This window comes from Ranitomeya imitator, chromosome 2, assembly GCF_032444005.1.
Source record: "Ranitomeya imitator isolate aRanImi1 chromosome 2, aRanImi1.pri, whole genome shotgun sequence".
NCBI lineage: Eukaryota > Metazoa > Chordata > Amphibia > Anura > Dendrobatidae > Ranitomeya > Ranitomeya imitator.
In genome coordinates this window covers 231,616,676-231,640,647 of record NC_091283.1, presented here as the reverse complement: position 1 = coordinate 231,640,647, position 23,972 = coordinate 231,616,676, and the positions used below count along the sequence as shown (strand labels likewise).

The following is a 23,972-nucleotide window of genomic DNA, read 5'->3' as shown; positions in this document are numbered from 1 at the left end:
TATAACTGGTGAAATATTACAATCCAGCCATGGCCGATGCTGCAATATCATCGGCCATGGCTGGAAACATTGATGTGCCCCCACCCCACCGATCGCCCCCCCAGCCCTCCGATCTGTCCTTTACACTGCTCCGCTCCCCTCCGTCCTCCTGTTCGCTCCCCCCCCGTGCTCTTGTCCGCTCACCCCCGTGCTCCAATCACCCCCCCGTGCTCCAACCACCCCCCCTGCACTCCGATCCACCCCCCCTGCAGTCCGATCCACCCCCCGATGCTCCAATGCACCCCCCCCTGTGCTCCGATCCACCCCCCCGTGCTCCGATTTACCCCCCCATGCTCTGATCCACCCCCCCCCGTGCTCCCCCCCCCCCCCCCCCCATCATACTTACCGAGCCTCCCGTGGTCCGTCCGTCTTCTTTCCTGGGCGCCGCCATCTTCCAAAATGGCGGGCGCATGCGCAGTGCGCCCGCCGAATCTGCCGGCCGGCAGATTCGTTTCAAGTGCATTTTGATCACTGAGATAGGTTTTATCGCAGTGATCAAAATTAAAAAAAAATACTGAATGACCCCCCCCTTTGTCACCCCCATAGGTAGGGACAAAAATAAAATAAAGATTTTTTTTTTTTTCCTTCCACTAAGGTTGGGGTAAGAACTAGGGTTAGGGATAGGGTTAGGGTTAGGGTTTCGGTATGTGCACACGTATTCTGGTCCTCTGCGGATTTTTCCGCTGCGGATTTGATAAATCCGCAGTGCTAAACCACTGCGGATTTATGGCAGATTTACCGCGGTTTTTCTGCGCATTTCACTGCAGTTTTACAACTGCGATTTTCTATTGGAGCAGTTGTAAAACCGCTGTGGAATCCGCAGAAAGAAGCGACATGCTGCAGAATGTAAACCGGTGCGTTTCCGTGCAGTTTTTCTGCAGCATGTGTACAGCGATTTTTGTTTTCCATAGGTTTACATTGAACTGTAAACTCATGGGAAACTGCTGCGGATCCGCAGCGTTTTCCGCAGCGTGTGCACATACCTTTAGAATTAGGCCATGTGCACACGGTGCGGATTTGGCTGCGGATCCGCAGCAGTGTTCCATCAGGTTTACAGTACCAAGTATACCTATGGAAAACCAGATCCGCTGTGCCCATGGTGCGGAAAATACCACGTGGAAACGCTGCGTTGTATTTTCCGCAGCATGTCAATTCTTTGTGCGGATTCCGCGGCGTTTTACACCTGTTCCTCAATAGGAATCCGCAGGTGAAATCCGCTCAAAAAACACTGGAAATCCACGGTAAATCCGCAGGTAAAACGCAGTGCCTTTTACCCGCGGATTTTTCAAAAATGATGCTGAAAAATCTCACACGAATCCGGGTTGGAATTAGGGTTGTGGTTGTGGTTAGGGGTGTGTTGTGGTTAGGGGTGTGTTGGGGTTAGGGTTGTGGTTAGGGGTGTGTTGCGGTTAGGGTTGTGATTAGGGTTATGGCTACAGTTGGGATTAGGGTTAGGGGTGGAGGGGGGTTAGTGTTGGAGTTAGAATTGAGGGGTTTCCACTGTTTAGGCACATCAGGGGTCTCCAAACGCAACATGGCGCCACCATTGATTCCAGCCAATCTTGTATTCAAAAAGACAAATGGTGCTCCCTCACTTCCGAGCCCCGACGTGTGCCCAAACAGTGGTTTACCCCCACATATGGGGTACCAGCATACCAGGACAAACTGCGCAACAATTACTGGGGTCCAATTTCTCCTGTTACCCTTGTGAAAATAAAAAAATGCTTGCTAAAACATCATTTTTGAGGAAAGAAAAATGATTTTTTATTTTCACGGCTCTGCGTTGTAAACGTCTGTGAAGCACTTGGGGGTTCAAAGTGCTCACCACATATCTAGATAAGTTCCTTGGGGGGTCTAGTTTCTAAAATGGGGTCACTTGTGGGGGGTTTCTACTGTTTAGGCACACCAGGGGCTCTGCAAACGCAACGTGACACCCGCAGACCATTCCATCAAAGTCTGCATTTCAAAAGTCACTACTTCACTTCTGAGCCCCGACGTGTGCCCAAACAGTGGTTTACCCCCACACATGGGGTATCAGCGTACTCAGGAGAAACTGGACAACAACTTTTGTGGTCCAATTTCTCCTGTAACCCTTGGGAAAATAAAAAATTCTGGGATAAATAATTATTTTTGAGGAAAGAAAACGTATTTATTATTTTCACGGCTCTGCGTTATAACTTCTGTGAAGCACTTGGGGGTTCAAAGTGCTCACCACACATCTAGATAAGTTCCTTTCGGGGTCTAGTTTCCAAAATGGGGTCACTTGTGGGGGGTTTCTACTGTTTAGCCACATCAGGGGCTCTGCAAACGCAACGTGAAGCCCGCAGAGCATTCCATCAAAGTCTGCATTTCATAACGTCACTACTTCACTTCTGAGCCCCGACGTGTGCCCAAACAGTGGTTTACCCCCACACATGGGGTATCAGCGTACTCAGGAGAAACTGGACAACAACTTTTGTGGTCCAATTTCTCCTGTAACCCTTGGGAAAATAAAAAATTCTGGGATAAATAATTATTTTTGAGGAAAGAAAACGTATTTATTATTTTCACGGCTCTGCGTTATAACTTCTGTGAAGCACTTGGGGGTTCAAAGTGCTCACCACTCATCTAGATAAGTTCCTTTCGGGGTCTAGTTTCCAAAATGGGGTCACTTGTGGGGGGTTTCTACTGTTTAGCCACATCAGGGGCTCTGCAAACGCAACGTGAAGCCCGCAGAGCATTCCATCAAAGTCTGCATTTCATAACGTCACTACTTCACTTCCGAGCCCCGGCATGTGCCCAAACAGTAGTTTACCCCCACATATGGGGTATCACCGTACTCAGGAGAAACTGGACAACAACTTTTGGGGTCAAATTTCTCCAGTTACCCTTGGGAAAATAAAAAATTGCAGGCTAAAAGATCATTTTTGAGAAAATAATTTTTTATTTTATTTTCATGGCTCTGCGTTATAAACTTCTGTGAAGCACTTGGGGGTTCAAAGTCCTCACCACACATCTAGATTAGTTCCTTTGGGGGTCTAGTTTCCAAAATGGGGTCATTTGTGGGGGATCTCCAATGTTTAGGCACACAAGGGCTCTCCAAACGTGACATGGTGTCCGCTAATGATTGGAGCTAATTTTCCATTTAAAAAGCCAAATGGCGTGCCTTCCCTTCCGAGCCCTGCCGTGCGCCCAAACAGTGGTTTACCCCTACATATGAGGTATCAGCGTACTCAGGACAAATTGGACAACAACTTTCGTGGTTCAGTTTCTCCTTTTACCACTGTGAAATCAAAAAAAATGTTGCTAAAAGATAATTTTTGTGACTAAAAAGTTAAATGTTCATTTTTTCCTTCCATGTTGCTTCTGCTGCTGTGAAGCACCTGAAGGGTTAATAAACTTCTTGAATGTGGTTTTGTGCACCTTGAGGGGTGCAGTTTTTAGAATGGTGTCACTTTTGGGTATTTTCAGCCATATAGACCCCGTAAACTGACTTCAAATGTGAGGTGGTCCCTAAAAAAAATGGTTTTGTAAATTTTGTTGTAAAAATGAGAAATCGCTGGTCAAATTTTAACCCTTATAACTTCCTAGCAAAAAAAATTTTTGTTTCCAAAATTGTGCTGATGTAAAGTATACATGTGGGAAATGTTATTTATTAACTATTTTGTGTCACATAACTCTCTGGTTTAACAGAATAAAAATTCAAATTGTGAAAATTGCGAAATTTTCACCAAATTTCCGTTTTTATCACAAATAAACACATAATTTATTGACCTAAATTTACCACTAACATGAAGCCCAATATGTCACGAAAAAACAATCTCAGAACCGCTAGGATCCGTTGAAGCGTTCATGAGTTATTACCTCATAAAGGGACACTGGTCAGAATTGCAAAAAACGGCCAGGTCATTAAGGTCAAAATAGGCTGGGTCATGAAGGGGTTAACCAACAACAAAATGGAGTCAAAGCACAAAATGGAGAATCTTTCATAATTTGTTCCTTCACACACTCACACCTGATGAAGCGAATACTCACACGTGTGAGCCTGAAGAAGCGTGCACTCTCACACCTGAAGAAGCGTGCACTCTCACACCTGAAGAAGCGTGTACTCACACACCTGAAGAAGCGTGCACTCACACGTGTGAGCCTGAAGCGTGCACTCACACGTGTGAACCTGAAGAAGCGTGCACTCACACATGTGATCCTGAAGAAGCATGCATTCGCACATCTGAAGAAGCGAGTACTCAGCGAAACAGCTGTTGCTCGTTTCTCTTATGTCTGTGTTTGCAGTCCTTTGGCTGGAGTGAAGTGCACTTTACTGATCTGCTTGTGTTGAGTGCCGCTTTCTTCGCCTTCTACACTTCATTGGCTTATAGCAGCATTACGGATGGATGGCCTCCGCCTGCAACCTGACTGCAGATCCGCAAGGTTTTGAAGGCATTTCTGAAACTCCAGGACACTAGGGCTGCGGGGTTCCTATTATTGCTTTTCTGAGCGTCTCCTTATATTTGTGGGTCCTCCTGCTTTTCTGCACTGAACTGTGCTCTCTGTTATCAGGAGCCAGGATCGTTGACGCCCCATTGTCAGTTTTCCTGCCCCCTGATTGGTCACAGAAGCTGCTCATTGGTGGAAATCCTCTCTTGAGTTATTAATGCTGAGGATGGAGACCCTCCAGCTCGAGAGTCTGCTGGTCTTACAGGTGGAAGATGCCCTCTCAGTTGTGATGTACCCCGCGGACCCTGCACACAGTAACAGGGATGTGCCCACCAGCGCCCCCTGTGATTGTGGCTGTAGTCTGATTCTTATTCAGACCCTTGTGCCACCTGAGGATGGGGTAATGTCTTCTCATGTAGTCATGACCTCGTGCTGTGGATTTAATGAGATTTGCTTTCTATACCGCTGGGTGTCCGTTGGCATGGGGCTGTCGGTATCCTAGGAGCGGGTGTGATGGTCCACTGCTTCACACGTTAGCTGCTGACCAACTCCTCTAGAACCTGTCTGTCGCAGTAGCCCCGTGACAAACAGGTTTTCTACAAGAATGGTCCTGTATTTGGCTCCATCCATCTTCCCATCAGTTTTATCCATCTTCCCTGTCCCTGCTGAAGAAAAGCAGGCCCAAACCATAATGCTGCCACCACCATGTTTGACAGTGGGATGGTGTGTTCAGGGTGATGAGCTGTGTTGCCTTTACGTCAAACATATCGTTTGGCATTGTTGCCAAAAAGTTCGGTTTTGGTTTCATCTGACCAGAGCACCTTCTTCCACATGTTTGGTGTCTCCCAGGTGGGTTGTTGTTTATGGATATGTTTGAGAAATGGCTTTCATCTTGCCGCTCTTCCATAAAGGCCAGATTTGTGCAGTGTACGACTGATTGTTGTCCTATGGACAGACTGTCCCACCTCAGCCGTAGATCTCTGCAGTTCATCCAGAGTGATCATGGGCCTCTTGGCTGCATCTCTGATCAGTCTTCTCCTTGTTTGAGATGAAAGTTTAGAGGGACGACCAGGTCTTTGTAGATCTGCAGTGGTATGACACTCCTTCCATTTCAATATAGTAACATAGTAACATAGTAAGGCTGAAAAAAGACATTTGTCCATCCAGTTCAGCCTATATTCCATCATAATAAATCCCCAGATCTACGTCCTTCTACAGAACCTAATAATTGTATGATACAATATTGTTCTGCTCCAGGAAGACATCCAGGCCTCTCTTGAACCCCTCGACTGAGTTCGCCATCACCACCTCATCAGGCAAGCAATTCCAGATTCTCACTGCCCTAACAGTAAAGAATCCTCTTCTATGTTGGTGGAAAAACCTTCTCTCCTCCAGACGCAAAGAATGCCCCCTTGTGCCCGTCACCTTCCTTGGTATAAACAGATCCTCAGCGAGATATTTGTATTGTCCCCTTATATACTTATACATGGTTATTAGATAGCCCCTCAGTCGTCTTTTTTCTAGACTAAATAATCCTAATTTCGCTAATCTATCTGGGTATTGTAGTTCTCCCATCCCCTTTATTAATGTTGTTGCCCTCCTTTGTACTCTTTCTAGTTCCATTATATCCTTCCTGAGCACCGGTGCCCAAAACTGGACACAGTACTCCATGTGCGGTCTAACTAGGGATTTGTACAGAGGCAGCATAATGCTCTCATCATGTGTTTCCAGACCTCTTTTAATGCACCCCATGATCCTGTTTGCCTTGGCAGCTGCTGCCTGGCACTGGCTGCTCCAGGTAAGTTTATCATTAACTAGGATCCCCAAGTCCTTCTCCCTGTCAGATTTACCCAGTGGTTTCCCGTTCAGTGTGTAATGGTGATATTGATTCCTTCTTCCCATGTGTATAACCTTACATTTATCATTGTTAAACCTCATCTGCCACCTTTCAGCCCAAGTTTCCAACTTATCCAGATCCATCTGTAGCAGAATACTATCTTCTCTTGTATTAACTGCTTTACATAGTTTTGTATCATCTGCAAATATCGATATTTTACTGTGTAAACCTTCTACCAGATCATTAATGAATATGTTGAAGAGAACAGGTCCCAATACCGACCCCTGCGGTACCCCACTGGTCACAGCGACCCAGTTAGAGACTATACCATTTATAACCACCCTCTGCTTTCTATCACTAAGCCAGTTACTAACCCATTTACACACATTTTCCCCCAGACCAAGCATTCTCATTTTGTGTACCAACCTCTTGTGCGGCACGGTATCAAACGCTTTGGAAAAATCGAGATATACCACGTCCAATGACTCACCGTGGTCCAGCCTATAGCTTACCTCTTCATAAAAACTGATTAGATTGGTTTGACAGGAGCGATTTCTCATAAACCCATGCTGATATGGAGTTAAACAGTTATTCTCATTGAGATAATCCAGAATAACATCCCTCAGAAACCCTTCAAATATTTTACCAACAATAGAGGTTAGACTTACTGGCCTATAATTTCCAGGTTCACTTTTAGAGCCCTTTTTGAATATTGGCACCACATTTGCTATGCGCCAGTCCTGCGGAACAGACCCCGTCGCTATAGAGTCCCTAAAAATAAGAAATAATGGTTTATCTATTACATTACTTAGTTCTCTTAGTACTCGTGGGTGTATGCCATCCGGACCCGGAGATTTATCTATTTTAATCTTATTTAGCTGGTTTCGCACCTCTTCTTGGGTTAGATTGGTGACCCTTAATATAGGGTTTTCATTGTTTCTTGGGATTTCACCTAGCATTTCATTTTCCACCGTGAATACCGTGGAGAAGAAGGTGTTTAATATGCTAGCTTTTTCCTTGTCATCTACAACCATTCTTTCCTCACTATTTTTTAAGGGGCCTACACTTTCACCTATGATTCTTTTACTATTGATATAGTTGAAGAACAGTTTGGGATTAGTTTTACTCTCCTTAGCAATGTGCTTCTCTGTTTCCTTTTTGGCAGCTTTAATTAGTTTTTTAGATAAAGTATTTTTCTCCCTATAATTTTTTAGAGCTTCAATGGTGCCATCCTGCTTTAGTAGTGCAAATGCTTTCTTTTTACTGTTAATTGCCTGTCTTACTTCTTTGTTTAGCCACATTGGGTTTTTCCTATTTCTAGTCCTTTTATTCCCACAAGGTATTAACCGCTTGCAGTGCCTATTTAGGATGTTCTTAAACATTTTCCATTTATTATCTGTATTCTTATTTCTGAGGCTATTGTCCCAGTCTACCAGATTAAGGGCATCTCTAAGCTGGTCAAACTTTGCCTTCCTAAAGTTCAGTGTTTTTGTGACTGCCTGAAAAGTCCCCCTAGTGAAAGACAGGTGAAACTGTACAATATTGTGGTCGCTATTTCCTAGATGCCCGACCACCTGCAGATTTGTTATTCTGTCAGGTCTATTAGATAGTATTAGGTCTAAAAGTGCTGTTCCTCTGGTTGGATTCTGCACCAATTGTGAAAGATAATTTTTCTTGGTTATTAGCAGAAACCTGTTGCCTTTATGGGTTTCACAGGTTTCTGTTTCCCAGTTAATATCCGGGTAGTTAAAGTCCCCCATAACCAGGACCTCATTATGGATTGCAGCTTCATCTATCTGCTTTAGAAGTAGACTTTCCATGGTTTCTGTTATATTTGGGGGTTTGTAACAGACCCCAATGAGAATTTTGTTACCATTTTTCCCTCCATGAATTTCGACCCATATGGACTCGACATCCTCATTCCCTTCACTAATATCCTCCCTTAAAGTGGACTTTAGACAAGACTTTACATAGAGACAAACCCCTCCTCTCCGATTTTTACGATCCTTTCTAAACAGACTGTAACCCTGTAAGTTAACTGCCCAGTCATAGCTTTCATCTAACCATGTCTCGGTTATTCCCACTATGTCAAAGTTACCTGTAGATATTTCTGCTTCTAGTTCTTCCATCTTGTTTGTCAGGCTTCTGGCGTTTGCGAGCATGCAGTTTAGAGGATTTTGTTTTGTTCCAATCTCCTCGCTGTGGATTGTTTTAGAAATGTTCTTACCTCCCTTCTGAGTATGTTTTCCTGGGTCTTCTTTGTTCGAGTCTAATGTTTTTCTTCCCGTCCCCTCTTCTTCTAGTTTAACGCCCTCCTGATGAGTGTAGCGAGTCTTCTGGCGAATGTGTGTTTCCCAGGTTTGTTGAGGTGTAATCCATCTCTGGTGAGGAGTCCATCATACAAGTAATTCACACCGTGGTCCAGGAATCCGAATCCTTGTTGTCTGTACCATCGTCTTAGCCAGTTGTTCACATCAAGGATCCTGTTCCATCTCCTGGTGCCATGCCCGTCTACTGGAAGGATAGAAAAAAAAACTACCTGTGCATCCAGTTCCTTTACTTTCTTCCCCAACTCTTCAAAGTCCTTGCAGATTGTCGGTAGGTCCTTCCTTGCCGTGTCATTGGTGCCAACATGTATCAGAAGAAATGGGTGGACGTCCTTGGAGCTGAAGAGCTTTGGTATCCTATTGGTCACATCCTTGATCATCGCACCTGGAAGGCAGCATACTTCTCTTGCGGTTATGTCTGGTCTGCAGATGGCTGCTTCTGTGCCTCTCAGTAGTGAGTCTCCCACCACCACCACTCTTCGTTGCTTCTTGGCTGTACTTTTTGCTGTCACTTGTTGCTGTGTGCCCTTTTCTTTTTTGCTTGCTGGTATTGCTTCATCCTTAGGTGTGCCATCTTCATCCTCTACAAAGATTTGATATCGGTTCTTCAGTTGTGTGGTTGGTGATTTCTCCATGGTCTTCTTGCTTCTTTCTTTTGGTCACATGCTTCCACTCATCTGCTTTTGGAGGTTCTCTGACACTTTTTTCATCTTCTGTGACCTGTAGAGATGCTTCTGTTGTCTAGGAAGTCTTCATTCTCTTTGATGAGTTTCAAAGTTGCTATTCTTTCTTCCAGACCCCGCACCTTTTCTTCTAAAAGGGCCACTAGTCTACACTTCTGACAGGTGAAATTGGATTCTTCTTCTGGTCGATCTGTGAACATGTAGCACATGCTGCAGCTCACCATGTAGGTTGTCACATCTGCCATGTTGCTCCTAGATCCTGCTGACTTGCTGTGAGTTTTCCTTCTTGTGTAATCTACTCAGCCAAGCTTTCTTGCAATAATGTCCTACAGGCAAAAATTTGCGCGCCATTGCACAGTGCTCCTTGGGATGTTTAAAGTTTTGGAAATCATTTTGTATCCAAATCCGGCTTTAAACTTCTCCACAACAGTATCACGGACCTGCCTGTTGTGTTCTTTGGTCTTCATGATGCTCTCGGTGCTTCACACAGAACCCTGAGACTATCACAGAGCAGGTGCATTTATACGGAGACTGGATTACACACAGGTGGATTATATTTATCATCATTAGGCATTTAGGACAACATTGGATCATTCAGAGATCCACAATGAACTTCTGCACTGAAAGTAAAGGGGCCGAATAATATTGCACGCCCCACTTTTCAGTTTTTGAATTTCCACAAAAATGTAAAATAACCAATAAATTTCGTTCCACTACACAATTGTTTTCCACTTGTTGTTGATTCTTCACCAAAAATTTACATTTGGTATCTTTATGTTTGAAGCATGATATGTGGGAAAAGGTGGAAAAGTTCCAGGGGGCCGAATACTTTCGCAAGGCACTGTATATGGCACCATTGATTCCATGGCGCTGTACATGAGAAGGGGTTACATACAAATTACAGATATCATTTACAGTAAGCTAACAATGACAGACGGATACAGAGGGGCGAGGACCCTGCCCTTGCGGGCTTACATTCTACAGGATGGTGGGGAATTAGGTCAAGCTGACTTCTGTCTCGCACATAATCTTAAAAGTCAATCAATACGGTCAGCTGGCTTTTATTACCCTGTTTTTCCCTCACAGCAATAAAGCAATAAAGTTCATTAGTAATTTGTTTGTGGAAGAATCATTAAGGATTCCACATAGCATGTAGCTCTTTGATCAATGTGAGGTGACTTGGCACAACATGGCTCGGCCAAACTAGAGGCCAATTTGGATTGTCTGCAATTCTTATTACATATTTTTAGATCCTTCACAGTCTCCCCCCTTTGGAGACATCCAAAATCCAATCCTATCTTGCCATCATTTCTTGTTGTACCTACCGATCGGACCTAGTGCACCTATCTAACTAATTAGACCAATTTTGGGCAACTAGCTAAGCTAATCTTCACCGTATAGACGAGACAACCCTCCCCTTATGGATGGACCTTTCCCAACGGACTCAAGTGTGCCGAAGGTCAGATCCTATCCCTTACTATATAGTCCATGTTTGGCAGGCTGGGCAAATGTCCTTCTGATCTAGGAGAAGTTGGACCACAGTCTTTTCAAGGGTTCTGGATAGACTTCATCATTTGGATTTTCAAAATCTGCAGACCTCATCATCATGGTGTAGTGATCAACATGGTGGTGTCCATATCTGGTAGTGGGAAACATGGATCCATTGACTGCTGTGGTAGTAAACAGGACTTGGAGCGGGCTGTCATCTCCAGGCTGGAGGACCCATCACTTCAACTTTTGGATGTTGAACCAGTCCTTGAATTGGATCTCCTGGATCCCTTCTAGATCTTGGGAATCTGGGAGCAGAAAACTTGAGAACATATTTTATAGTCACATGTTTAGTTACCTCAACAACAATGTAGTCAACTATAGTGGGAAAATATATTCCGAAACTGTGAGCGTATACAAATAGGATCTTATAGGCAGAGTCATGTGAGGTCTTGTTTTTTGTGGGACGAGTTGACGTTTTTATTGGTAACATTTTTGGGCACGTGACATTTTTTGATCGCTTTTTATTCCGATTTTTGTGAGGCAGAATGACCAAAAACAAGCTATTCATGAATTTCTTTTGGGGGAGGCGTTTATACCATTCTCCGTTTGGTAAAATTGATAAAGCAGTTTTATTCTTCGGGTCAGTACGATTACAGCGATACCTCATTTATATATTTCTTTATGTTTTGACGCTTTTATACGATAAAAAGTATTTTATAGAAAAAATAATTATTTTAGCATCGCTTTATTCTCAGGACTATAACTTTTTTATTTTTTTGCTGATGATGCTGTATGGCGGCTCGTTTTTTGCGGGACAAGATGACGTTTTCAGCGGTGCCATGGTTATTTATATCTGTCTTTTTGATCGCGTGTTATTCCACTTTTTGTTCGGCGGTATGATAATAAAGCGTTTTTTTGCCTCTTTTTTTTAACCTCGTTCACTGAAGGGGTTAACTAGGGGGACAGTTTTATAGGTCGGGTCGTTACGGACGTGGCGATACTAAATATGTGTACTTTTATTGTTTTTTTTATTATTTAGATAAAGAAATGTATTTATGGGAACAATATATATATATATATATTTTTTTTTTTTTCTTTATTTAGGAATTTTTTTTTTTTTTTACACATGTGAATATTTTTTTTTTACTTTATAACATTGCCCCAGGGGGGGGCATCATGTTATAGGGTCAGACTTTGCAGAGCACGGTGTCAGATCAGCGATCTGCCATGCAGGGCTGCAGGCTTACCACGGCTTGCTCTGAGCAGGCGCTGTGAAGCCACCTCCCTGCAGGACCCGGATGCAGCCCCGCAGCCATTTTGGATCCGGGACCTGCAGGGAGGAGACGCTCGGTACTAGGTGATCACATCGCGTTCTGAGGGTCTCAGGGAAGCCCGCAGGGAGCCTCCTCCCTGTGCGATGCTTCCCTGTACCGCTGGATCGCTGCAATCATGTTTGATCGCAGCGTTCCAGGGGTTAATGTGCCGCGGGTGGTCCGTGACTGCTCCTGGCACATAGTGCCGGATGTCAGCTGCGATAGAGACTGCGATAGCTGCGGCCTGAGACTGGTGATATATATACTGCCCTCACTGCAGAGTGCATTCGACTCGTTCCTGCTTCTGGAAAAGTGTGAGCAGCCGGGCAACCCAGCGAGCGGATACCTTATTCATGTGAAGGTGGTCTTGGATGATTCTTTCCACGGACCCCAAACTAATCTTGACATTTTGCGCTTGGTGGCAAATGGTTACACTGCAATTTTTGAAAATGGCGACCTCCACTTGCTGCATATAGCAGAGTGGGGTGGACCTGGAATTGGAGCTGTTTGCACTGAAGTCCAACCACATTTGAATTGACGATGACCGTTCTTGGCCGGATCATATGATGTGAAATCATCTCCATAAACCTCTTTCGTCTCGCTGAACGTCTCCTTCGGTGTGCGGCCTTTCCAGTAAAGAAACTTGATGACTGCTCTGTATTCCACTGGGTCCATTATCAAACCTCCCACCACTTCAGCACCTGGAAAATCAAGACCATTATCAATTCTGAGCTGCAAATTGGCACGAAACCTATAGAGACTTATATCATTACACATGTGCAGTGTCAGCATCCTGTGATAAATAGAAGTGGGTCAGGGGAAATCTTTAATGAACGCCCCTCGTATATATATAATAGTGCAAAATTAGGGTTAAGTTTCTATATCATGGGAAAATAATATAATCCAGTCGGTAGATTGTAAATGACGCAAAAGAATTTTACAATAGCATAATTAATTTTCTGTCCTATGACAACTCGTATGGGCACAAATGTCCATGTGGAGTGGGAATTCCTGCCATAAGTAAATTAAAAATCTTAATACACAAAGGAAAAACCTGTAGCGCTCCCACTAAAATGCACCTGCAGCAAACAGAAAAACGGTACCACCCCTCCGTAAACTAAATAAATAATCTAGTAAAAAAGGCACTGTTTGCGCTGGAAAAATCCACTTAGAGAGCCATTAAAAACTAACAGTAATACTAAAATAAATACAGGATAACAAGTTATACCTTATCGGTACAAAAAACCGATTTACCTGTTACCGAAAAACTTGACTAAGCCGTTAGCAGCGTGGACAAAGTCCAGTATATGCAGGCAGATTCTGCCACCGGCCGGGGCAGTGCCTGCAGTCCGGACTACTAGGATAACTCGTGGATTAGACCTCACTTCATCCTTTTTCCTGACGCCGCAAGTGGAAGGACTATATTGGAAGACGTCGCATGACTCTGGGAAGCAGTGTATGCGCAGCTATCATCGGACATCGGCTGTACCTTATTTCCTCTGGGTGACTGGAGCTCCATACACTGAAGATAGCTATATTCCCTTTGGACTGCCCTCTAAGGTAGTTATATCTCATCTTCCTACTCTCTTTACTTGTTTTTCGGTAACAGGTAAATCGGTTTTTTGTACCGATAAGGTATAACTTGTTATCCTGTATTTATTTTAGTATTACTGTTAGTTTTTAATGGCTCTCTAAGTGGATTTTTCCAGCGCAAACAGTGCCTTTTTTACTAAATTAAAAATCTTATTGCAACTGATATAAGAACCCCAACACAGAGGAAGTGTGAAGCCATTATTACAGACGAATGCAGAAATTGATATAGGGCACACACAACCTCAGGAAGGAAATTCAAGCAAAGGGACTTATCAAGTCAGAAGATTGTCGCCTCGATGTGTTTCCCCATCCATACGGTTCATCAGGAGGCCTGATGGATACTTGGTAGGCCAGAGATATAAGGTGCTCTGATGAGGAAAGCATGACTCGGATAACTCAGACCAGATATGCCTTGGCCTCAGACCTCCCACCCATTGGGGTGTCTCCTTATGTCTCTGTGGAAGACAGCGATCCACCCAGATAGTCAGAGACATGGCCACCTCAAGGGAAACTGGAGTTTCATACAGTTGTAAGCCATCATTCACCCTTACTGATAGCCTTTCACAAAACAGGCTATGGAGCACGGGGTCATTACACTTAGTGTTCGTGGACCACCTCCAGAACTGAGAGCAGTACTCCTCTGCTGGCCGGTCTCCCTGCTGGAGCTGGCGTAGTGTGGACTCAGCCAGGGAGACAAGGTCGTCACATATAAGCCCCTCACAGAACAGGCTATGGAGCACGGGGTCATTACACTTGGTGTCTGTGGACCACCTCCAGAACTCAGAGCAGTACTCCTCTGCTGGCCGGTCTCCCTGCTGGAGCTGACGTAGTGTGGACTCAGCCAGGAGACAAGGTCGGGGTCATCATATATAGGCCCCTCACAGAACAGGCTACGGAGTGCGGGGTCATTACACTTAGTGTTTGTGGACCACCTCCAGAACTCAGAGCAGTACTCCTCTGCTGGCCGGTCTCCCTGCTGGAGCTGACGTAGTGTGGACTCAGCCAGGGAGACGCGGTCGAGGTCATCACATATAAGCCCCTCACAGAACAGGCTATGGAGGGTGGGGTCATTACACTTAGTGTTTGTGGACCACCTCTGGAACTCAGAGCAATACTCCTCCGTCAGCCGGTCTCACTACTGCTGGAGCTGACATAGTGTTGATTTCAGGTAAGGAGACGCGGTCGGGGTCATCACATATAAGCCCCTCACAGAACAGGCTTCTAGTCAAGGAAAATCTGGGCTCCAAGAGGCAAAAATTTGGTTAAAAAATCTTTTTTGTGGGAAAAATGTGATTTTTTTATTTTCATGGCTTAACATTATAAATTTCTGTGAAGCACCTGGGGGTTTGATGTGTTCAATACGCATCTAGATAAGGTCCCAAAAGGGTCTAGTTTAAGAAATGGTGTCACTTGTGGGGGAGCTCCATTGTTTAGGCACATCAGGGGCTCTCCAAATGTGACATGGTGTCCGCTAATTAATCCAGCATATTTTACATTCAAAAGTCATATGGCGCTCCTTCCTTTCCGAGCTCTGCCATGCGCCCAAACAGTGGTTTTCCCCCACATGTGAGGTATCAGTGTACTCATGAGAAATTGCACAACAAAACATATGGAGCAATTTCTCCTGTTACCCTTGCGAAAGGAAAAAAATTAGGTCTAAAGGAAAAGTTTTGTGAAAGAAAAGTAAATGTTTATTTTTTCCTACCGCATTCCATTCATTCCTGTGAAGCACCTGAAGGGTTAATAAACTTCTTGAATGTGGTTTTGAGCACCTTGAGGGGTGCAGATTTTAGAAAGGTGTCAGTTTTGGTTATTTTCTATCATATTGACCCTCCAAACTCACTTCAAATGTGATGTGGTCCCTAAAAAAATGGTTTTGTAAATTTTGTTCTAAAAATGAGAAATTGCTGGTCAACTTTTAACCCTTATAACGTCCTAACAAAAAATTGTGCTTTCAAAATTGTGCTGATGTAAAGTAGACATGTGGGAAATGTTATTTATTAACAATTTTGTGCGATATAACTCTGATTTAAGGGCATAAAATTTAAAAGTTTGAAAATTTTCCAAATTATCCCCAAATTTCCATTTTTTTCACAAATAAACACAAGTCATACTGAAGAAATTTTACAACTAACATGAAGTACAATGTGTCACGAAAAAACAATGTCAGAATCAGCGGGATCGTTGAAGCGTTCCAGAGTTATAACCTCATAAAGTGACAGTGGTCAGAATTGTAAAAAGTGGCCCGGTCAGGAAGGTGAAGCAGGCTGGGAGTGAAGGGGTTAATCAATATTCATTAGCGTTTATGATTCTGTTTTTCTCCTAAGTAGCAGAGTGGATGCGGCGTGGTACCAAAGTCCACAGCGGTGCTGAAGAGCTGCTGACAGGTGTGACATCTGACATGTAGGCACATAATCAAGTGCCAATATATAACACTGTATTCCGATACGTCCTGCACCTGCCTCTCACCACCACTCCATAAACACATTATATATCTTATATATCTGCAGGGGCTTCTCACAAAATTAGAATATCATCAGAAAGTGACTTTATTTCAGTTCTCCAAAACAAAAAGTGAATCTCCTATATTCTATAGAGTCATTACACAGTGATCTATTTCACGTGTTTATTTCTGTTAATGTCGATGATTATGGCTTACAGCCAATGAAAACCCAAAAGTCATTATCTCAGTAAATTAGAATTATTAACAATAAACACCCGTAAAGGCTCCTAAGTGTTTATAAAGGTCCTTAGTCTGCGTCAGTAGCTCCACAATCATGGGGAAGACTGCGGACCTGACAGATGTCCAGAAGGCGTCACTGACACACTCCACGAGTAGGGGAAGCCACGAAAGGTCATTGGTAAAGAAGCCGGCTGTTCACACAGTGCTGTATCCAAGCAGATTAATGGAAAGTGGAGTGGAAGGGAAAAGTGTGGTAGAAAAAGGTGCACAAGCAACCGGGATAACCGCAGCCTGGAAAGGATTGTTAAGAAAAGGCCATTCAGTAATGTGGAGGAGATTCACCAGGAGTGGACTGCTGCTGGAGTCATTGCTCCAAGAGTCACCACACACAGACGTGTCCAGGATAAGGACTACAAGTGTTACATTCCTTGTGTCAGCGACTCATGACCAATAGACAACGCTAGAAGCCTCTTACCTGGGCCAAGGAGTAGAAGAACCGGACTGTTGTCAGTGGTCCAAGGTCCCAGAGTCTGGAGGAAGAGTGGAGAGGCCACAATCCAAGCTGCTGGAGGTCTCGTGTGAGGTCTCCAAAATCAGTGATGGTTTGGGGAGCCATGTCATCTGCTGGTGTAGGTCAACTGGGTTTATCAAGACCAAAGTCAGCGCAGCCGTCTACCAGGACAATTTAGAGCACTTCATGCTTCCCTCTGCCGACAAGCTTTTTGGAGATGGAAATGTCATTCTCCAGCAGGACTTGACCCCTGTCCTCACTGCGGCTAACTAACAAATACTCCTTAAATAAGTTCTAACTTTTATTAAATTATATAAAAATATTTTTATCCAAGAAAAAGGTGCAAAGTGCAAGATATATTATGAATCAATAAACATATCCAGAGGGTTAGAGAGGACAGGAAGCAGGCTCATATATTATATACAGTAGATAGCTTTGCCTCCTGTCCCATACAGTAGTATACTACTGTTCATAGTCAAGTGTCGTCTGACAGTAAAAGACTAATCAGAGGAGAAGTATCAGACAACTACAGCCCAAAATCTGAAGCCTCAATCAAAACAACAATTCCCAATATCCCAGGGAACAGTCTATAGATAAATTGTAGCATAGAGGTGCCTGCGGGAGGAGGCTTCAGATGATAATCATTCATGCTAGGCCGAGGTGAGAAGGGGCATACTGGCCCTATGTACATCCCCTGCTATGCACCTGCCTATTTGTGGAGGTTGGCATCCTAAGATGGTGAGAGATGGCGCCCCCCGCTGGTGCGTCAGCTGTCCCTGAACTATTTGGAACCATTAAGATGTATAGTGGGAAGCAGAGAACCAGAATGGCCTGTATCTGCTGATGTTGGTCTTCTGACCCCGGAATATGGTCTTAGTTGGTGTAAGGAAACGAGAGTCGGGGGGATACAGATATCCCACTGCTGCCACCACTTGAAAGGAAAAACTAGAGTAGCGGGGATACGGATATCCTCCCTGCCGTCACCAATCTGTGATCGAGCAACACAGTCACAGCTCTCTGGCATCTCCCTTACCCTCAGGTCATTCAGGGAACTGCACCTAGGATAAGTAGTAGCCAGAGAGTATGTCCTGTCACGTACTGGTTATCGGGGCACTCTGCAGTGAGGGCAGTATATATATCACCAGTCCCAAGACAGGGATATATATATAAACCTCCGATCCGTCCATGCCAGGATCCCCAATTACACCAGAACGGTATGCTGCCACCAGTTCCTCGTTAGATATAAGCCCAGTCCGTTACCAAGCTTATGTCGGATCAGAAACCAACCCCAGGTAGCGTATAAGGACTGGCCGGACTCACAGATGTGGGAGATCAGGATTCGAGATAAAAGAGCAGCCCAAAATTAATTTAGATTTTAATTGCCAAAAGGCACACTAGATTCTACAAATATATACAGAATATTATACAGTTAATACAGCCAGAGGTACAGATAAAAGTAGGATACAGGTTGGGGATAGCAGTTAGCTGTATGTGTCCCGTTACCGTGTCTTATCACTTGTGGATGGAGGGAAGCTCTCGTATCCAGAGGCATCTTCTCAGGTTCTGGTCCGTCTCCACACGTGATGTGACTAGGGTTGAGCGAAACGGGTCGGCCAGATTCAGAAGTCGCCGACTTTTGGCAAAGTCGGGTTTCATGAAACCCGACCCCTGTGTGGGGTCGGCCATGAGGTCGGCGATCTTCTGAATCTGGAATCGGAATTCCGATACCGATTCCCGATATGTTTAAGATATCGGGAATCGGTATCGGAATTCAGATTTAAGTGTAAAATAAAGAATAAAAATAAAAAATATTGCTATACTCACCCTCGGACGCGCCCTGGTTGTAACCGGGAGCCTTCCTTCCTAAGAATCAGCGCTTGAAGGACCTTTCGATGACGTCGCGGCTTGTGATTGGTCGCGTGACGCCCATGTGACCGCTCACGCGACCAATCACAAGCCGCGACGTCATCGAAAGGTCCTTCAAGTGCTGATTCTTAGGAAGGAAGGCTCCCGGTTACAACCAGGGCGCGTCCGAGGGTGAGTATAGCAATATTTTTTATTCTTTATTTTACACAATAATATGGATCGCAGGGCCTGAAGGAGAGTTTCCTCTCCTTCAGACCCTGGGAACCATTAGAAACCCAATGCACTGCATTGGGTTTCGTGTTTCGGCCGACCCCGACTTTTCTATAGGATCGGCCGATTTCACTCGACCCGACTTTTGAAAAAGTCGTGTTTCGTGAAATCCGCCCCGATCCTATAAAAACAAAAGTCGCTCAACCCTAGATGTGACGTGACGTAGTTTCCATGGCAGGACAATGACACTGGCTAAAGGTGGGTGTGAAGGATTACCCCTTCCTCTCACGTCACCGATCCGTGACGTCACTACATAGGCCCAGCTCTCCGGCGCCCCCTTTGTCTCAGGTCAGTAAAGGAACTGCACCTAGAGCAAATGGCCGCCGGGGAGACTGCCCTGTTACCCACACTGGGTAATCTAAGATTCGCAATCAGAGTAAAAGGATCAGCCCAAAATTAATTTATGATTTAATTGCCTTAAGGGCGCACTAGATAATTACAAGAAATATACAATCACAAGATATCAAGAGTTACAGTCAGAGTACAATATAACAACAATAATACAAGGCTTAAAGGTATAAAGCTGGAGGTCAATTTACCAGGTTGAAGGTCGCTTGTGGAAGCCGGGGGCGCGCAGCATTCCGCAGGTCCAAATAACTTAGTTGCCGGGCAGCCCCCAGAAAGCATGTGCTTGCTCCCCTCTGGCTGGCATACCCTGTTCCTTAAGATATCAGCATGATCTTCTTCTGTGGAGTGAGTCCTCCCAGTGACCTCAGCTTCTTCTTAAACCTGGCTGTGCCCCCCACCTGCAGCTGGGTGGGCTTAGCAATCTCCACCCCCTCTGCCTCCCTGCAAGATTTATTCCAATTTCTAATAAATGGGATAACTTCCCGCAGGATGATCGGATCAGCACACGGGCAGTACCAGCGCCTGTGGTTTGTTCTGCCGGTCGTACTGGGATCAAACCTGGACCCATTCGGTCCCTGTGGGAGGCTGATCTCTATATCTCGGGTTTCAGGCCTCCCACCGCCACGGGAGTCGCACTATTGGATGCACAATTTCTTTAGGGCAAGGAGAATATTTTTTATGAGCCTGTACCTCGGACGATGCATCCATAATTCACAATTCCATGTTGGAGACGGTTTGGCTGGGCTGCCATAATAGATGTGTATCCAGTGGCCACTTGGCATGCGTGTTTTAATTAAGCCCCCAAGCATTTCCAAGCCCCCTGCTGGCGTGGTTTCCTCATTGAGCTTTGAAATACCATCTACAGTTTACACTGAGCTCAGCCCGTTAGCATACTAATAGGAACTTTATTCATTAGAAAAGGTGGGGGCCAGGAGCGCTCCTCTCTGCAGACCTGACCAGGAGACAAAATGGAGTCACGCCAATCTGTGTTAGTATGCCCGTCCAAAGATGGCGGCTGTTCCCTCATCACAGTGGGTGGCTAGCTTTTAACCCCTAACTTGCCCACTCCCATATTCACCACCGCCCCTCTGGGTTGGACTGAATTCACCTCTTGCGACCTCCTAGACAAAATAATTCCCAATATCTAGGATAATGGAAACAAGTGGAGAAGGCTAAAACAAAACTTCACTCCATAGCCCTGATTATCAGGCAGAGTTTAATCTGGCTCGAGAACAAATTCTTCTTAATGTGGAAAAATGTCAGAAGAATATTGCCAGCATTAAACATGATGACATTGATTACAAAAACGGACAAGCGTACACATGGCATATAAATCGTTCCATCCTAAAAAGGAGGCATAACAAGTTTGTTGGTAAAGACAATAGGAGAGTCAGCTTTGTGAGCCCGAACACCTCGGATGGTTCAGCTGCATCATCCACTGATGAAGACAACATGGAATATAGTAACTGTCCCACCTCCAATGTTTATGGAAATAAAATGATCAATAAAAATTCAAAAAAACAGAGAAGGCGGGCCAGGCGCAAACATCGGTGTAATAAGATTCTCACCGAGACTCCAGAAACTACGGTAATTAGATTGCTTCCAGGAATTGGTAGAAAAATAACTTATTGCTTTATATAATAACTCTAATAAAAACCAATCATATCTAACCCCCTGAGAAAAAGGAGGTCTGAATGCTCTCCATAGCAATACTGACTTATTGGTCCGTCCAGCGGACAAAGGAGGTGCAGTAGTATTGATCAACGCGGGTCTATATGAGAGTTTACATTTAGACTTCACAATGAATCGATGTATAGGAAATTGTCTTCGAATCCAACGCCAATCTTTCAAAATGAACCTAAATCCTTATTGATGGAGTGTGTTCACATGGGGGCGATTAATGAGGATATAAGTGAATACCTGTGTTGTAGCTGTTTTAGTTCGGACCCAAAGTCAGATACAGTTGTGCTCAAAAGTTTACACACCCCGGCAGAGTTTTTGCTTTCTTGGCCTTTTTTCAAAGAATATGAACACACAAACTTTTTCTCCACTCATGGTTAGTGGTTGGGTGAAGCCACTTATGGTCAAACTACTGTGTTTTCTCTTTCTAAATCATAATGACAACCCAAAACATCCAAATGACCCTGTGAAGGAAACCCAGTTCCTCCCACATCACCAATCCGTGACGTCACTACACAGGCACAGCTCTCCGGCGCCCCCTTTGTCTCTCAGGTCAGTAAGGGAACTGCACCTAGAGCAAATGGCCGCCGGGGAGACTGCCCTATTACCCACGCTGGGTATTCTAAGATTCGCAATCAGAGTAAAAGGATTAGCCCAAAATTAATTTATGATTTAATTGCCTTAAGGGCGCACTAGGTAATTACAAGTAATATACAGTCACAATATATCAAGAGTTACAGTCAGAGTAAAATATAACAATAATAATACAAGTCTTAAAGGTATAAAGCTGGAGGTCAATTTACCAGGTTGAAGGTCGCTTGTGGAAACCGGGGGGGGCTCAGCGTTCCGCACGTCCAAGACTTAGTTGCCGGGCAGCCCCCAGAAAGTGTGTGCTTGCTCCCCTCTGGCTGGCATATGCCCTCTTCCTTAGTTCCTTAGTTAGACATCTTCCTCTGTTCTGTCTCAGTGTCTCTCCAAGTGTCCTCAGCTCTTAAACCTTCCATGTCCCTCCCCCAGTAACTGGGTGGGCTAGCATTCTCCACCCCTCAGCCTCCCTGCAATATTTATTCCAATATCTAATATATGGGATAACTGCTCTCAGGGTGGTCGGATCAGTACACGGGTGGTACCAGCGCACAAGGTTTGTTCTGCCGGTCGCCCAGGGACCAAACCCGGACCCATTTGGTCACTGTGGGAGGCTGATCTCCATATCTCAAGTTTCAGAACTCCCACGGACCCGGGAATTGCACTGTCAGATGTGCAATTTCTTTAGGGCGAGGGGGATATTTTTTATGAGCCTGTACCTCAGACGATGCGTCCATAATTTGTGATTCCATGTTGGAGACAGTTCGACTGGAAGGCCATAATAGACGTGTATCCTGTGGCCACTTGACATGCGTGCTTTAATTAAGGCCCCAGGCAACTCTGTCCCTTGCTGGTGTGGCTTCCTCATTGAGCTTTGAAGTACCTTCTGACTGCTACACTGAGCTTAATTCCATTACCATGCTAAAAGGAACTTTATTCATGAGAAGAGGTGGGGGCCAGGGGCGCTCACCTCTGCAGACCTGTGACCAGGAGACAAAATGGAGTCACACCAATCTCTGTTGGTATGCCCGTCCAAGATGGCGTCTGCTCCCTCATCACAGACCCTGATCAAATGTTCACATACCCCATTTCTTAATACCGTGTATTGTCCCCTCTTGCAGCAATGACAGCTTGAAGTCTTTTGTGGTAGTTGTGGATGAGGTTCTTTATTTTCTCAGATGGTAAAGCTGCCCACTCTTCTTGGCAAAGAGCCTCCAGTTCCTGTAAATTCCTGGACTGTCTAGTATGAACTGCACGCTTGAGATCTTCCCAGAGTGGCTCAATGATATTGAGGTCAGGAGACTGAGATGGCTACTCCAGAACCTTCACTTCGTTCTGCTGTAGCCAATGACAGGTCGACTTGGCCTTGTGTTTTGGATCGTTGTCATATTGGAACGTCCAAGTACGTCCCATGTGCAGTTTGCGGGCTGATGAGTGCAAATGTGCCTCCAGTATTTGCTGATAATGTGCTGCATTCATCTTTCCTTCAACTTTGACCAAGTTTCCTGTGCCTTTGTAGCTCACACATCCCCCAAAACATCAGCGATCCACCTCCGTGCTTTACAGTAGGAATGGTGTTCCTTTCATCATAGGCCTTGTTGACCTCTCTCCAAATGTAACATTTATGGTTGTGGCCAAAAAGTTCAATTTTGCTCTCATCACTCCAAATTGCCTTGTTCCAGTTGCCTCCTTATTGTGCATCTTGAGACAGCCACACCGCTAGTTTTCAGAGAGTCCTGTATATCAGCTGATATTATTTGTGGGTTTTTCTTTGCATCCGAAACAATTTTCCTGGCAGTTGTGGACGACACTTTTGTTGGTCTACCTGACCGTGGTTTTGTTTTTACAGAGCCCTTGATTTTCCATTTGTTAATCAGTGTGAATGCTGCTGACTGGCATTATCAATTCCTTGGATATCTTTTTGTATCCCTTTCCTGTTTTATACAGTTCAACTACCTTTTCCCGTAGATCCGTTGACAATTCTTTTAATTTCCCCATGACTCACAATCCAGAAATGTCAGTGGCTGGATGAAAGATGCAAGAGTCTGTCTGGATCCCAGAAACTCACTCAGCTTTTATGCACACACTGATTGCAAGTAAACAGGTCACAGGTGAGGATGTTACCTTTAGCAGCCTTTCACACCCATTTGTGTCAACTTCTGTACATGTTATCAGGCCAAAATCAACTTTTGATGAGGGTCATTCGGATGTTTTGGGTTGTCATTATCATTTAGAAAGAGAAAACACAATAGTTTGACAATAAATGTCTTCATGCAACCACTAACCATGAGTGGAGAAAATATTTTGGTGTTATCATTCATATTCTCTGAAAA

The 23,972-nt window shown here is 44.6% G+C and overlaps 1 protein-coding gene and 1 long non-coding RNA gene across 3 annotated transcripts in view; one reads left to right on the top strand and one right to left on the bottom strand.

Annotated features, from left to right (window-relative positions):
• Window positions 1–23,972, top strand: part of COIL (coilin) — a 45,379-nt gene that overhangs the window by 19,389 nt on the left and 2,018 nt on the right. The window lies entirely within an intron of this gene.
• On the bottom strand, window positions 10,123–13,652 carry LOC138662782 (uncharacterized). The gene is made up of 3 exons (XR_011318071.1): window positions 13,358–13,652; window positions 12,450–12,804; window positions 10,123–11,109 (listed from the first exon to the last, which is right to left on the bottom strand). It is a non-coding gene; the product is annotated as an uncharacterized lncRNA (long non-coding RNA).